At 41.4% G+C, this 17,782-nt stretch overlaps 1 protein-coding gene across 8 annotated transcripts in view; it reads right to left on the bottom strand.

The window, feature by feature from the left end:
• The window catches only part of PHACTR1 (phosphatase and actin regulator 1), a 551,155-nt gene that overhangs the window by 270,754 nt on the left and 262,619 nt on the right, over positions 1–17,782 (bottom strand). The window contains exon 1 of one of the 8 annotated variants that reach the window (XM_027601446.2): positions 15,191–15,290. The exons of the other annotated variants lie outside the window; for them this stretch is intronic. The gene's annotated coding sequence lies outside the window, so the exon portion shown is untranslated. Of the gene's footprint in view, positions 1–15,190; positions 15,291–17,782 lie in introns of those variants that run through there. 8 annotated transcript variants of the gene reach the window in all.

Raw genomic sequence — 17,782 nt, 5'->3', positions numbered from 1 at the left:
CCTATAACATTTTCTTCAGGCCTCAACTCTCACGTGGCTGTGTGAATATGTGGTTCTCTCCACCCCCCCCCCCCCCCCCGCCGTAGACTCTGTGGAGAGCAATTATATCTTATGTTTCCTTGTGTCTGCAAGGGCCTGTACACATGGACTAGCAATGATGTTTGGAAAATGAAAGAATGGCTTGTCCACCTGGAAGTCACCTCATGTAGTGGTATCCCATACGCTGATTGCTAATTACCACGTAGAGGACTGAGAGCTCTATGACACGCAGTGTGATGCTGTGTTAAATATTCATACGAATGGTTAAAAACAGTGCTTTCCTTTTTAAACCTTTGTTGCAGCAGCAGGCTGAACAAGAAGCACATTGTTCTAGGGGATCGATATTCCTTAGTGGGCTCTGCAAAGTTCAAAAATGTATGGTAACTTCACATTCTAGTCACACTGACAGGATCTCACATTTGAACCCTGCTTTCACATCCATTATCCCTTTGATCCTCTCAAAAACCCTGGGAGATGGGGAGGCTCTTTTACTTTGTAGGAAAAGAAACAAGACAGACTTAAGGTTAACTGATGCATCCCTGGTCCCCCAGATTCAAACATGACTTTCTTGACCAACTCAGAGTCTTTCCTACTATCCATTTGTCACTGTGATGGCAGCCAAACTGCTTAAACTCTCAGCAATCTTTTACAATTTCTGATCTAAAAAGAAAAATGTATTCTACGCAGTGGGGAGGTAAGATCAAGGAATTTAAAAGGTTAAGTACTTTGCAAATATTATCATTTTGCATCTTGGTGGTGGTTTTCCATGATTGTTTGATGGACATGTTATTCACATGCATTCATAATGCATCACCCCTACTAGCATTGTGGATAATTTTGTAACCAAGGATCAAAGGGGAACCTCTGCTTCGATACTTCATTATGAATATTTAACATGGCATCCAAGCACTTTTCACACCCTTTTGCTATCCTCCCAAGGTAACTGGTGATCTGTGTGATGTGACTTTGTGGCACATAATACTCTGAGATGATTTCTAGGTCATCTACAGCAATCAGGCCAGATGAAGACTATTTAATTTGTAATTGCTTATGACATTTCCTCCATATTTTAAGAAGCTGTGAAGGAAATGGTGCCCTTATTCCCCTTGTCTTTTGCCTCCCAAGATACACGGCAATGGAGCCCAAACCCTTTAATTTCCAATGTCCATTCCCCTCGATTACCTTAGTTGGCTGTCACATGGTATGCACAAGATTAGTGTTAGAGGTTGTGTCCCTGTTATCAGATAGGCTTGCTCTTTTTCATGGCCATAGGCTGAATAACCCTTTCATAAATGCCCCCTATGGGTCACAGCGGGTCCTCAGCAGGAGAATGAGTGGCTAGTCCAACCCAGTCCAGTTGCTGGAAAAATGTACACCTTCATAATGGGGACTGGTGTTGACACATCCATTTGAATGGGATTCTATGACAACTTATAGTTATCCTCAGGACTTTGGAATTCTGTTCTACAGTGGAAGAACCATTAACTCTTTCCTCTCATTCAGTCCCTAACCAGTCTTCACCCATTCAGTTGACTTTTTAATTTTAAAATTTCTACCTCTGCTGCTCCATTCCTATTGCTTCTACCAGCTCACCCCACATGGAGATTATTAGTGCTCTGCCCACCACATCTCCCTGAGCACTGTTGCTGAATGAGCTTTATTTGCTAAAGAACTATTTTTATCCCATCATTCCTCTGCTTGAAAAATCTCCCCTGCCTTATACAATCAAGTCCAAAACCTCCCTTCTAGAATTAGAAACTGTCTTAACCTCCCCCGATTTCACCTAGGCATCCTCAGATCTCATTATTTCCAAACAGAAGAATCAGTCCTCATCATTTTGCTTTTGCTCACACTTTGCTTCAGCCTAAAATGTCCTCTCCCCTGCTTTTTCCTTGACCTAATATTAACAAATCTTTCCAGGAGGAGCTCCAGTCCCATGTCTTTCCATGAAGCCTATCATTAACATTCTGGTCCACAATGCTGCTGTCTTCTCTGACCTAGTGCATATGTTGATAATAACACATTTTGGAGCTGAATCAAATACTGTTCTGAATTGTTCTCCAATTGTTGAAATTGATGTCACTCTTCTGTAAAAAGGTCTTTCTTATTTCCCATTTACCTACAGAATAAAATCCAAATCTTTAGGATTCTGGATCCTTCTTAACCTATTCATAATGGATTATTGGCTGTGATCCTAACATTTCAAACTACATTCCTTTAAAAATCATATATACATATGTATTTTTTTCTGATTGTGAATATAGTACATTCTTATTGCAGGAAATGTGTAGTGAGAGTCTTATATAAAGAAGTAGGAAAAATCTACTGCTCCAAGGCAGCCCCATTAGCATCTTGGGAGGTGTCCTTCAGGTGTGCTTTCTACCAAACCATGCATTTTCATTTGTCTTATTTACTTTATACTTATTTACATTATTCCTCTTACACTATATTGTCCTACTAGGTCTTCTCACATGAGCATGACTCAGGAACTATCCAAATATCACCTCGTCTGTGAAGCTGTCCTTAAATTCCATCCTCAAAGATAGGATTAATTCTCCTCCTCCACCCCAATCTTCCATTGGTTTCTAATATACTGGTGTCATGTACCTGGCATCATGTCCACAGGTCATGGAGGCACGATGCTTGCCCATCCATTACCCCAACAAGACTGGGAACTCTCTGATGGCAAGGAGTATTTTATCTATCCTTGTATCTTTAGCACACTTGACTGCACAGAGCTGGCATTTAAAAGAATGCTAAGTGAATAATGAATGTATCCATATTACTTATGGCTTCTCATCTGGTGAGTTGATGACTGAAACCATATTTATTTATTTTTAAGCCCCACAGGAATAAGCACATAATACTCCATGAATATGTTTGATTTTACCTATGTTTCCAGAACATCACATCTTTTATGATAAAAATATTGCCCAATTAGGAATGAAAGGTCTAGATCTAGAAAATCCAATATGAGGCAGAGCAAGATGGCGGAGGAGTAGGAGACCTGGATTTCGTCTGGTCCCAGGAATTCAGCTGAATAGGGATCAAACCATTCTGAACACCTACGAATTCAACAGGAGATCGAAGAAGAGAGTAGCAACAACTCTCTGAACAGAGAAGCGACCACTTTCTGGAAGGTAGGACGTGCGGAGAAGTGAATCCGAGGCGATATTCGGGAGGATAGACGGCGGGGGAGGGGGCCTCCGTCGGCCACTTCTGGCAAGTGATAGAGCCCCGGAGCACAAAATCGGACCTTTTAGAAGTCGGCTCCGCGGAGGGACGTCGCTCCAGTGGCTAAGCGGGGGTGGAACCCTCGCGGGACAGTGTGGTCTCAGGACCCTCGGGGTCACAGAAAGACCGGGGGTGCCTGAGTGCAGCAGAGCTCCCAGGTATCGGAGCGGGGAAGCCGGCTGCAGAGACAGAGCCGAGGCGCGGGCTCTCAGCTGGGGGTGGCCATAAACTGTGATCTGCGGCCCAGTCGGGCCACTGCTCCTCCAGCAGGGACCCAACAAGCGGCAGAGCAGGGGAGACTCCCCTACCTTCCCCAGGAGGAGCGGCGCGGGAGCGCACCGCAGGGATCTGCTGGGTTTGGAGACTCCACAAGGGGTCGGGTGCCAGAGATAGAAACGCTCGGTCACGGGCCGGGTGAGCACGGAGTGCGGCCGGAGACCGGGGACACGGGAGTGACTGCTTTTCTCTCGGGGCGCACTGAGGAGCGGGGCCCCGAGTTCTCAGCTCCTCCGGGTGGGGATTAGGAGGCCACCATTTTCACCCTGGTCCTCCAAAGCTGTACCGGACCTTGCAGGGAACAAAAGCTCCTGAGAGCAAACCCAAGCAGCTTGCTTAGCCCGGACCGACAAGGGCGGGCCAATTCCACCTCCGGCAAAGACATTTGGAAACCACGGCAACAGGCCCCTCCCCCAGAAGATCAGCACGAACAGCCAGCAAGCCAAGACCAAGTTTACCGATCAAGGAGAACGGGAGAACTCCAGCGCTAGGGGAATACTGCACATAGAATTCATGGCTTTTTTTTTACCATGATTCATTAGTTTTTTCAAAGTTATTTTTTTAACTGTTATCTTTTTTCTTTTTCCCTTTTTCAACCAACATCTTATCAGTCCGTTTTTTTAAAAAAAACATTTTTTTATTTTTCATTTTAGAGTCATATTTTACCCTTAATAGTAGTTACCCTTATTTTTGGCATAATATATATATAATATATTATATATATATATATATATATATATATATAAGTTGTTTTCTCTTTAAATTTTGAGATACAGTTTTCTTCTAACAGATCAAAATATACCCTAAATCACTAGTGTATGGCTTCGTTCTAGTCTCCTGCCTGATCACATTCTCTCCCTTTATTTTCTTTTTTTTTTAAATCTTCTTCTTTCTTTTTTCAAACAACTTATCAACTCCTTTTATAAAATCTTTTATAATTTTCATCTTTACAGTCATCTTCCATCCCTTCATTGTATCAACCCTTATTTTGTACATAAATAAGTCTTTCTTCCTTTAAAATTTTAGGAGGCACTTTTTGCTAACAGACCAAAATACGCCCAAAATCCAGTGTGTGGCACTGATCTATGCACTAGCCTGATCATATTTGATCATATTCTGTTTTTTTTGTATTGTTCTGTTTTTGTTTTTATCTTTTTCTTTTTTTTCTTTCTTTTCTCCTTCTTTTCTCTTTCTTTCCCTTTCTTTTCCCCTGGTTTCAGGTCTTTTCTGATTTGTATAGAGTATATTTGCTGGGGATGTTGTTAACCTGTTAGCATTTTGTTCTCTCATTCATCTGTTCTCCTCTGGACAAAATGACAAGATGAAAAAAATCACCTCAGCAAAAAGAACAAGAGGTAGTACCGTCAGCCAGGGACCTACTCAATACGGACATTAGTATGATGTCGGACCTAGAGTTCAGAATCATGACTATAAAGATACCAGCTGGGCTTGAAAAAAGCGTGGACCTTATTAGAGAAACCTTTCTGGAGAAATAAAAGAACTAAAATCTAACCAAGTCGAAATCAAAAAGGCTATTAATGAGGTGCAATCAAAAATGGGGACACTAACTGCTAGGATAAATGAGGCAGAAGAGAGAATCAGCGATATAGAAGAACAAATGATGGAAAATAAAGAGGCTGAGAAAAAGAGAGAGAAACAACAACAGGATCACGAGGGCAGAATTCAAGAGATAAGCGATACGATAAGACGAAACAACATTAGAATAATTGGGATCCCAGAAGAAGAAAGAGAGAGAGGGGCAGAAGGTATATTGGAGCAAATAATAGCACAGAACTTCCCTAATGTGAGGGAGGAAACAGTCATCAAAATCCAGGAGGCACAGAGAACCCCTCTCAAAATCAATAAAAATAGGTCAACACCCCAACATCTAATAGTAAAACTTACGAGTCTCAGAGACAAAGAGAAAATCTTGAAAGCAGCTCGGGAGAAGAGATATGTAACCTACAGTGGTAGAAACATTAGACTGGCAACAGACCTATCCACAGAGACCTGGCAGGCCAGAAAGGACTGGCATGATATCTTCAGAGCACTAAACGAGAAAAATATGCAGCCAAGAATACTATATCCAGCTAGGCTGTCACTGAAAATTGAAGGAGAGATAAAAAGCTTCCAGGACAAACAAAAACTAAAGGAATTTGCAAACACGAAACCAGCCCTCCAAGAAATATTGAAAGGGGTCCTCTAAGCAAAGAGAGAGCCTAAAAGCAGCATAGATCAGAAAGGAACACAGACAATATACAGTCACAGTCACCTTACAGGCAATACAATGGCACTAAATTCACACCTTTCAATAGTTACCCTGAATGTAAATGGGCTAAACGCCCCAATCAAAAGACACAGGCTATCAGATTGGATTAAAAAACAAGACCCATCAATATGCTGTCTGCAAGAGACTCATTTTAGACCCAAAGACACCCCCAGATTGAAAGCGAGGGGGTGGAAAACCATTTACCATGCTAATGGACACCAAAAGAAAGCTGGGGTGGCAATCCTTATATCAGACAAATTAGATTTTAAAACAAAGACTGTAATAAGAGATGAAGAAGGACACTATATCCTACTTAAAGGGTCTATCCAACAAGAAGATCTAACAATTGTAAATATCTATGCCCCTAACATGGGAGCAGCCAATTATGTAAGGCAATTAATAACAAAAGCAAAGAAACACATTGACAAAAATACAATAATAGTGGGGGACGTTAACACCCCCCTCACTGAAATGGACAGATCATCTAAGCAAAAGATCAACATGGAAATAAAGACTGTAAATGACACACTGGACCAAATAGACTTCACAGACATATTCAGAACATTCCATCCCAAAGCAACAGAATACACATTCTTCTCTAGTCCCCATGGAACATTCTCCAGAATTGATCACATCCTAGGTCAAAAATCAGGTCTCAACTGCTACCAAAAGACTGGGATTATTCCCTGCATATTTTCAGACCACAATGCTTTGAAACTAGAACTCAATCACAGGGGGAAAGTCGGAAAGAACTCAAATACATGGAGGCTAAAGAGCATCCTACTAAAGAATGAATGGGTCAACCAGGAAATTAAAGAAGAATTAAAAAAATTCATGGAAACCAATGGAAATGAAAACACAACTGTTCAAAATCTTTGGGATACAGCAAAGGCAGTCCCAAGAGGAAAGTATATAGCAATACAAGCCTTTCTCAAGAAACAAGAAAGGTCTCAAATACACAACCTAACCCTACACCTAAAGGAGCTGGAGAAAGAACAGCAAATAAAGCCTAAACCCAGCAGGAGAAGAGAAATAATAAAGATCAGAGCAGAAATCAATGAACTAGAAACCAAAAGAACAGTAGAACAGATCAACGAAACTAGGAGCTGGTTCTTTGAAAGAATTAACAAGATTGATAAACCCCTGGCCAGACTTATCAAAAAGAAAAGAGAAATGACCCAAATCAACAAAATCATGAATGAAAGAGGAACGATCACAACCAATACCAAAGAAATACAAACAATTATAAGAACATATTATGAGCAACTCTATGCCAGCAAATTAGATAACCTGCAAGAAATGGGTGCATTCCTAGAGATGTATCAACTACCAAAATTGAACCAGGAAGAAATAGAAAACCTGAACAGACCTATAACCACTAAGGAAATTGAAGCAGTCAGTCATCAAAAATCTCCCAACACACAAAAGCCCAGGGCCAGATGGCTTCCCAGGGGAATTCTATCAGACATTTAAAAAAGAATTAATAGCTATTCTCCTGAAACTGTTCCAAAAAATAGAAATGGAAAGAAAGCTTCCAAACTCATTTTATGAGGCCACCATTACCTTGATCCCCAAACCAAAGACCCCGTCAAAAAGGAGAATTACAGACCAATATCCTTGATGAACATGGATGCAAAAATTCTCACCAAAATACTAGCCAATAGGATCCAACAGTACATTAAAAGGATTATTCACCACGACCAAGTGGGATTTATCCCTGGGCTGCAAGGCTGGTTCAACATCCGCAAATCAATCAATGTGATACAATACATTAACAAAAGGAAGAACAAGAGTCATATGATCCTCTCAATAGATGCAGAAAAAGCATTTGACAAAGTGCAGCATCCTTTCTTGATCAAAACTCTTCAGAGTATAGGGATAGAGGGTACATACCTCAATATCATAAAAGCCATCTATGAAAAACCTACAGCGAATATCATTCTCAACGGGGAAAAGCTGAGAACTTTCCCCCTAAGGTCAGGAACGCGGCAGGGATGTCCACTCTCACCACTGCTATTCAACATAGTATTAGAAGTCCTAGCCACAGCAATCAGACAACAAAAAGAAATCAAAGGCATCCAAATCGGCAAAGAGGAAGTCACACTCTCACTCTTTGCAGATGATATGATACTGTATGTGGAAAACCCAAAAGACTCCACCCCAAAACTGCTAGAACTCATACAGGAATTCAGTAAAGTGGCAGGATATAAAATCAATGCACAGAAAATCAGTGGCATTCCTATACACCAACAACAAGATAGAAGAGAGACAAATCAAGGAGTCGATCCCATTTACAATTGCACCCAAAACCGTAAGATACCTAGGAATAAATGTAACCAAAGAGGCAAAGGATCTGTACTCAGAAAACTATAAAATACTCATGAAAGAAATTGAAGAAGACACAAAGAAATGGAAAAACTTTCCATCCTCATGGACTGGAAGAACCAACATTGTGAAGATGTCAATGCTACCTAGAGCAATCTACACATTCAATGCAATCCCCATCAAAATACCATCCACTTTTTCCAAAGAAATGGAACAAATAATGCTAAAATTTGTATGGAACTAGAAGAGACCCCGAATAGCCAGAGGAATATTGAAAAAGAAAAGCAAAGCTGGCGGCATCACAATTCCGGACTTCCAGCTCTATTACAAAGCTGTCATCATCAAGACAGTATGGTACTGGCACAAAAACAGACACATAGATCAATGGAACAGAATAGAGAGCCCAGAAATGGACCCTCAACTCTATGGTCAACTCATCTTTGACAAAGCAGGAAAGAATGTCCAATGGCAAAAAAGTCTCTTCAACAAATGGTGTTCGGAAAATTGGACAGCCACATGCAGAAGAATGAGACTGGACCATTTCCTTACACCACACACAAAAATAGACTCCAAATGGTTGAAAGACCTAAACGTGAGACAGGAGTCCATCAAAATCCTAAAGGAGAACACAGGTAGCAACCTCTTTGACCTCAGCCATAGCAACTTCTTCCTAGAAACATTGCCAAAGGCAAGGGAAGCGAGGGCAAAAATGAACTACTGGGATTTCATCAAGATAAAAAGCTTCTGCACAGCAAAAGAAACAGTCCACAAAACCAAAAGACAACCAACAGAATGGGAGAAAATATTTGCAAATGACATATCAGATAAAGGGCTAGTATCCAAAATCTATAAAGAACTTATCAAACTCAACACCCAAAGAACAAATAATCCAATCTAGAAATGGGCAGACGACATGAACAGACATTTTTCCAAAGAAGACATCCAAATGGCCAACAGACACATGAAAAAGTGCTCAACTTTGCTCGGCATCAGGGAAATCCAAATCAAAACCTCAATGAGATACCACCTCACACCAGTCAGAATGGCTAAAATTAACAAGTCAGGAAATGACAGATGTTGGCGGGGATGCGGAGAAAGGGGAACCCTCCTACACTGTTGGTGGGAATGCAAGTTGGTGCAACCACTCTGGAAAACAGTATGGAGGTTCCTCAAACAGTTGAAAATAGAGCTACCCTACGATCCAGCAATTGCACTACTGGGTATTTACCCCAAAGATACAAATATAGGGATCCGAAGGGGTACGTGCACCCCAATGTTTATAGCAGCAATGTCCACAATAGCCAAACTTTGGAAAGAGCCAAGATGTCCATCAACAGATGAATGGATAAAGAAGGAGTGGTATATATACACAATGGAATATTATGCAGCCATCAAAAGGAATGAGATCTTGCCATTTGCGACGACGTGGATGGAACTGGAGGGTGTTATGCTGAGTGAAATAAGTCAATCAGAGAAAGACATGTATCATGTGACCTCACTGATATGAGGAATTCTTAAACTCAAGAAACAAACTGAGGGTTGCTGGAGTGGTGGGGGGTGGGAGGGATGGGGTGGCTGGGTGATAGACATTGGGGAGGGTATGTGCTATGGTGAGTGCTGTGAATTGTGCAAGACTGTTGAAGCACAGATCTGTACCTCTGAAACAAATAATGCAACATTTGTTAAGAAAAAAGAAAAAGAAGAAGATAGCAGGAGGGGAAGAATGAAGGGGAGTAAGTCGGAGGGGGAGACGAACCATGAGAGACGATGGACACTGAAAAACAAACTGAGGGTTCTAGAGGGGAGGAGGGTGGGGGGATGGGTTAGCCTGGTGATGGGTATTAAAGGGCACATTCTGCGTGGAGCACTGGGTGTTATGCACAAACAATGAATCATGGAACACTACATCAAAAACTAATGATGTAATATATGGTGATTAACATAACAATAAAAATTTAAAAAACTAATGATGTACTGTATGGTGATTAACATAACAATAAAAATTTTTAAAAAAGGAAGCATTTGAAAAATGCACATAAAAAAAAGAAAATCCAATATCCAGTTCCTCAGTATACCAATGTACACATCATTGTGAATGAAGTTCCAGGAATATCCATGCAGACATCGCCCAGATTAAGATAAGCCCCCACTGATGCTCCCTCCCAATCACTAACCACATCCTCCTTCCCAGTTCAGGGTAACTAAGTTGTTTCTTACAGTATAATTTAATTGTGCATGTTTTTGAACTTTACACAGATTGAATCATACAGTATGTATTCGAGCTTCTTTCTCTCAATAATGTTTGTGGGATTTATCTATATTACTGTAGTTTGCTACTTTTACTGCTATGTAGTATACCATTATGATTATAATTTATCCATTCTATTCTTGGTGGACATTGGGTTGTTTCTAGGTTTTAGCTTTTATGAAAAATGCTATTAACCTTATATAAATACATACATACACACATTGATATGTACAAAAATATTTAGAAATTTGTCTTAGCTAATATTCTATAAATGAAAGCTATAACCTGGTTAGTGTCTAGGAAATGACAAAATAAAATTGAAACTTTTCTTTTCTGGAACTCCAGAAGGATAGCTTAAAAGTAAGCAATGATATAAGTTTCTAAGGGCAGAATTTTAGTGTACACGTACACACACACACACACACACACACACACACACGTACACACCCAAGTTAATAACAGTTTTCATAAAAAAAAATTTTCATAAATATATATACGTAAACAATTTAATTTGCAGTACTTTACAAACTTCCGATGAAGCAGCATGTTCAGTGTAAATAGCAGCCACAAATAAGTACAAGTGAACTTGGTTTTTCATTGGAATGAAAATTAAGGGAGTCACTTACTAGAATATAGGAGGTCCTACTCTATCCACTCTGAATTTAATTTTTTAATTTTTTAATTTTTTTAAAGATCTTATTTATTTATTTGGCAGAGAGAGACACAGCGAGAGAGGGAACACAAGCAGGGCGAGTGGGAGAGGGGGAAGCAGGCTTCCCAGATGCGGGGCTCGATCCCAGGACCCTGGGATCATGACCCAAGCCGAAGGCAGACACTTAACGACTGAGCCACCCAGGAGCCCCTATCCACTCTGAATTTTAAACCTACATCTGCTGCTTTGAGCCCATGAAGTCAGATATCTAGTCTCTGCAGGTTAATGTCTCATTTGGAGATAAGACCTCAGGCTTAAATTATTGCCTGTAGAGGAGATCTGAGCCATAGGAAAATTTGGATTATTGAGACAATTTATGGTACATCAGGTGTGAATTAGAGAAATTAAGAGTATTTTTCAAAGTGCTTCTTAAAATATCATCTTAGAACAATGGTAATACTGAAAACCCCATGTTCTATTAATGAAAATTCAAAATAGGTGGTTTCAGTTAGATGAAATTTCAGTCGTATACACCAGTGGAATACTGTGGTTTAGATGATGTTAACTTAAGGGACAACCTGGCTTTTGTTAAGTATAAAACTTGTAAATCAGAAGTTTTAAGCCCAAAGTGACTATTCTAGTTATACACCCTTGGTCAAATTCTGTTCTTACATTTCCATGAATGTGCTATAAAAATCTACACAGGCTTCCTGTTTATTAAGCACATGTTCCAAAGCCATCATCAGTGGATAGTCCAGTATTATCGACCCAGAATTGGAAGTTTTGCTGCTTCCTTACGAAACAAGCTACTTAGTGGTGTAAGCAACATTACCTTATTCTTTCCCTGGCAATAATACAAAAATATTTAGGAATTAATGTTAGCTAATATTCTATAAGTAAAAGATATAACCTGGTTAGTGTCTATAAATCATGCTGAAAGATAGCCTTTTGCGGAACACCAGAGGGGGTAGCTTAGAAGTGAGCAATGATGTACGTTCTTGAGGTTAGACCTGTCCATTTACATTCAATCCTGATGTGGCATGTTTCCAGAATCCGCCTTCTTCTCTCCATTACCATCATGCCTGTCCTTTTGGCTTTCCCAACCCAACCTAGACTCAATTTTTAGGTGTTAACTTTTTTTTTTTTAACATTTATTTATTTATTTGAGGGTGGGGGCAGAGGGAAAGGGAGAGAGAGAACATCAAGCAGACTCCACGTCCAGCACAGAGCCTGATGCAGGGCTCGATCTCACAACCCTGAGAGCACGATCTGAGCCGAAATCAAGCGTTGGACACCCAACCAACTACACCACCCAGGTGCTAGGGGTCTTAGCTTTAATGATAAAAGAAGACATTTAAAAACCCTCTCTTTTACATTGAATGTCGCATTACCAATTACATAGTTATTGTGAATATACACTCATTAATTGTAGTTAGGAAGATCATCTTTTGAGGGTCAGGGACTGGATCCACTGGACAGATAAGAAAGTAGAGACTCTAAAAGTGATAGAAACTGGACTTTGGACCCATGTTGGCTGATTTCAAGTCTAGTGTTTTTTTATGCAGGTAAACTGTCTCTTGAGAGCCAACCTAGAAAGGGAGGTTTAGGTAGGTTAATCTTTATAATGAGTAACTAACTGACAAGCAGTAGAAAGGTCATCATTCATGTCTCAGGGGAATGAACAAAAAAAATGGATTTAAGCAGTAGCTGGTGAAAGTTGGGTTGGGGGATTGGAACTTGGGCAGTTCCAGGCAGAATATCAGGTGTGTGGTGTTGCAAAAGTAGCAGGTGTGCGGCAAGCAGAGGCCAGTTTATTCAGGGGAACTCACACTGGGGAAGCCACATCCCTATTAAGAATCTTCTTAATAGGGCTGTGGGGACCTGCCAGTTAGGGGAAATGCGAAACTCACGGTTTATCTCAGTTTCAGTTCTGGGATTTCCGGTCAATAGGCTACCATTTAATCTCTTCCCAAAGACAACCAAGAAGAGAGGCTTCCCGGGATTTGGAAAGAAAAGATGCAGGAAAGTAGATTCTGGGAATACAAACAATGTGACAGGGTTCAAGTAACTGGCATCTTATTTTGGCCTGAAGAAGACCCTGGGAATAAACATGAAAGATTTTATATATATATATATGAAGTGTTGGATGCCCAACCAACTACACCATTATATTTATATATATATATGTATATATATGTATGTATATGTATGTATATATATGTGTGTGTGTGTGTATATATATATGTATGTGTGTATATATATATGTAAGTCAAGATAAGCTGAGGTCCACAATTCAGCTACCTGGTACAACTATCCACTTACATACGGTTTGTACCTTGAAGAGTCCTTGCCCTGCCATTCAGGAACTTTCTGGTTCAATCAGCTCACTGGCCATGAGGTGCCCTCGTGAGGGCTGGGAATGAACATAGGTCAAGACAGTGATCCTGTGGTCACATTCTCAACTGGAAAACTCCTAATCCTTTAACTAGGGTGAACATATGTAGAAGTTAAATAAAATGTAAAGAAAAGTGCCTATATTTGTGGATGCTCTGTGGACTTTTTCCTATATAACCAGAAATCTTTCCAACATGAGTTTTTCTCAGATGGCTCACATTCTAACAGAAGAAAGAAGGGGCACATATCCTATTTCTTTCAGCCTAAAGGTTTTCTTCCTATTCGCGGTAGGACCTAGGAAGTGCCACGGCACGCAATCACAATAAGACACTTGGCTGAGGGCACCTGGGTGGCACAATCCATTAAGCTACTGACTCTTGACTTTGGCTCAGGTCATGGTCTCAGGGTCATGGGATTGAGCCCCGTGTTGGGCTCTGCTATGAGCACAGAGTCTGCTTGAGGTGCCCTCTCCCTCTGCCCCTCCTGCTCACGCGTGTTCTTTCTCTCTAAAAATAAATAAATCTTTAAGAAAAAAGAAGACACTTGGCTAATTTGAGTTAACATCCGTTTGCTTTGTGAGAGAGGCAGAGATGCGGAAGAGTTTTTATGGGATGGTCTTCAGTCTCTCTTGGATTACTTTTCTGCAGTATACCTTATATTGTTACATTCACAGAACCTGCTCTGAAAAATTGCAACCTGGTAATTCCAAAATTAGCCACATTAGCCCATCAAAAAGGCCGGTATTCACACCGTCTTCCAAATGTAGCTGATGCAGGAAGAGAAACCAAAGGCAATCTTGCCTGGGCAAGCCTGTGGCGGGCTGCACGCCCAAGGACTTCTGATGTGTAACCCTGTTTGCCGAACATTCCCGCCAGTAAACTTGGGGGGAAGTTGGCCCGGTTTATGTCAGAGCGAATGGAAGCACATCCCCAAACATCTGTGTAACCTGCACCCAGCCCCCAAATGGGAGGAAGAGTAGGCAGAACTATGAATATTGATGCACAAGTTTAATTATGTAGAAAATGTGTAGGCAGACTCAGTTCTACAAGGGAATTTCTGAAAAGTTAAAATAAGATGAAGGAACAATTTTATAAAGGCATATAAATAACAGCAAGGCTCTCTCCCCCCCGGCTGTCTTTATCTTTGGTCTGCACCCTATGTCTCTAGGAAACGGCAAAAAAGAATTTGTCTAAGGATTAGGAGATTGAGTCTCAAATCCACAGTTTTCACAGACATGCGGTGGGCAGCTTTTAAAAACCTGCCCACTTTAACCCACTCGCCTCACCACAACCGCACAGAGAAGTCGTTCTATTTGTGACTCAGAAATGTGACTGCAAACGCACCACAATGCCACCCCCTAACTCGTCCATGCATTCAATCCAATGCTTTTGGGTGCTACTAAGGAAGGACAAGGCACCATGTCCCGTAGCCCCAGGCGAGCTCATTCCCTTGAAGACTTTCCGGTGTAAGATGGTAAAGACAATTAGAATAACAGCGATGCAAAGAATGCCAATGAGCAGCATCATAAGAAAGACCAAACCAAGTGTTACTAGAGTATGGCGCTTCTGGTTCAGAGGGTCAGCACGTGATCCTGGGGCAGGTCACACCCAGACCTGGACAGGCAGCCATGGGGAAGAGAGCAAAGGAATATTCTAAGCAAGGAGCAAAGCATGAGAACAAGCAGAGAGGTCACCAGGCACAAAGCACTGCCTGCTGCTCCACGTGGCGCATGACGCACTCCTACGGAACTCACCTGATGTGCCTGGCCCAGGGTTGGGGAAGGGGGAAGGCGGATGGGATTATGAATCCTTCTCTCAACTTGGTCACTTAAAGGCCACCGTGGGATGGGTGTGCTGGAGCAAAAAGAGTGAAAGATGCAGAATAATAAACTTTTTCAGTATTTGTCATCTGTTGTGTATGCGCGCGCGCGCGCGCACACACACACGGTGATTTTTTTCTGCAAGCTTTTTGAATCATCAGGGTTCCACACCGTTCAATGAAACTTTGTTGAGGACTTGGACTTCTCCCACCTTCCTTCTGCTACAACACAAAACCACCCTCTATAATTTGATCATGATGTCATAATGATGTTATTATTTTACCAGCAGTGAGGTTAAACATTTCTATCTATCGTGAGGAGAATTCTGTCTCTCTACTGTGGCTGAGAAGTCTGGCTGACTGCGAAAGTGACTTCATTCCTATGCAGACATAAAGGAACCATTTGGAGAACAGAGTCGTCCTGGGAATGAGAAGCAAGTTGTGTGTGTGTGTGTGTGTGTGTGTGTGTGTGTGTGTGTGTGTGTGTGTGTGTGTGTTTAAAGATTTTATTTATTTAAGAGAGAGAGAATGAGAGAGAGCACGAGAGGGAAGAGGGTCAGAGGGAGAAGCAGACTCCCTGCTGAGCAGGGAGCCCGATGTGGGACTCGATCCCGGGACTCCAGGATCATGACCCGAGTTGAAGGCAGTCGCTTAACCAACTGAGCCACCCAGGCGTCCTGTGTGTGTTTTAAGATTTATTTATTTTAGAGAGAGAGAGAGAGTGTGTGCACAAGCAGGGGGAGGGGTAGAAAGAGAGAGGGAGAGAATCCCAAGCAGACTCCCACTGAGCGGGGAGCCCCAGACGGGGGCTCGATCCCACCACCCTGAGATCATGACCTGAGCTGAAATCAAGAGTCAGATGTTTCTGAGGTTCAGAGTGTTAAATAACAACTACATTGGAGAAAATCAGGCAAAGAGAAGCTGACAGAAGCAGGACAGAGGACACAGAAATATTTCTTAAAAAAAAAAACAAACAAACCACTAAGTGGTCTATGGTATGCTGCTCAAAGCGGAGACCAACTACAGACCAGGTCCAGAAAAAGACGATCTCTGGGCAAACACCCCCTTTCTCCATTAATGACATGCTCACTCAACGTCTGTCCTTACAGAACGGTAAATGATTTTGTCCTCCGTGTTAAACAAATAACCACAGTGCAAACCCTTGCAAACCGTACCTGACTGGGGGATAAAAATGTTTTGCTTTTATCATTGTAAAACCAAAGGCAACTTCACAACTTTTGGGGGGGGGCTATGTGTGAAGCTATTACATTTGACATAAGGTAAAAGAAATGAATCCTTGAGAGTGGTCCTTTCAAATCAGGGGTTTTCTTGTTTAAATGAACTTCTTGTTTTCAGAGGAAGAGAGAGGGGGAGCGGGAGAGGGAGGGAGGGAAGGAGAGAAAGGGGGAGGGGGGAGAGGAGGGGGAAGGACTATACAGCCATGTGATGAGGTAGAAAGAGCACCGGATACTTGAATCCATAAGCCCTCCAGCCCTGGTGGACAAGTGGCCGAACCTTTCAAGGTCTTATTTTTTTTTTTTCCTTAAGTCAAATAACAGGGTTAATTTAGATGCTCTGGAAAGTCTGTTCTTATTCTAAGATGCTAAGTTGCATGTAAGTCAAATCTTATTTTATATTCACCTAAGGAGTTTCACTTTTCACTAGTTTGACGGTTTCCTAAAAGAGTTACACCTATACTTGGCTTTATTAGACTCTTCAATATGCCATTAGCATGCCACCTCTCAAAAGAAATGTAAAAGTCAGCAATCCTGCTCTCTTGTCTTGAAGCACAAAATGATTGAAGTTTAGAGCTCCTTGGTCAGCTGTCTCCTTCCTCTTCCATCACCTCTTTCCCTACTGATTGACGCTAAAGCCTCTTCTATAGTTCATAGATCTTGGCAAGTTGGGTTCTCAGAAATAAAATTCAGAGGGGGAAATGAACTTAATTATCCCATTCCTCTCACCCCACTTATTTCTAAGAGCATCTCTGAATGCCAAAGCCTTTCAAGGAGCAATGGATGATGATAGAACCCATTGGCCCATTTTACACATCACACTGGCTACGCATGAAAGGAAAGATCCAAACCCGTAAGGGAAGGCTCCTAGCCAAACTGAACCTTCTATACCAGCAATTGAAGATGAGCTCTTTGTTAGTTAAAATGTCATAATGCTATGACATTTTAATGTCCTTTGCCTGAAGAACAGGTCGTGAGAGAAAATTGCATTAGATTTTTGCAGAGTGGTGTTTTTAGAGTGTTTCTATGTAAATAACAGAGACCATCCATAATTTACTAACATACTGGTCAAGATTTCACTCTGGTCAGGATTTCTGTAAACTCTTCTCCAACACTGAGCTACAAATTTATTGTCTTTCCTATACCCACCACAAAGGTAGCCTGGATATGCTGCTAAACACCGCTGACCAATGCTCTGTCATCTCTGGAACCTTTGTGGCACATTTAAAAGAAACCAAAACATCAGACCACCGCTCTCTCATTTCCTAATTGACCATTCATTTCCCTTCCTT

This window comes from Zalophus californianus, chromosome 7 (genome assembly GCF_009762305.2).
Source record: "Zalophus californianus isolate mZalCal1 chromosome 7, mZalCal1.pri.v2, whole genome shotgun sequence".
Lineage (NCBI taxonomy): Eukaryota > Metazoa > Chordata > Mammalia > Carnivora > Otariidae > Zalophus > Zalophus californianus.
Note: the sequence above shows the minus strand (reverse complement) of the source record. Positions and strands in the feature narration are given on the sequence as shown.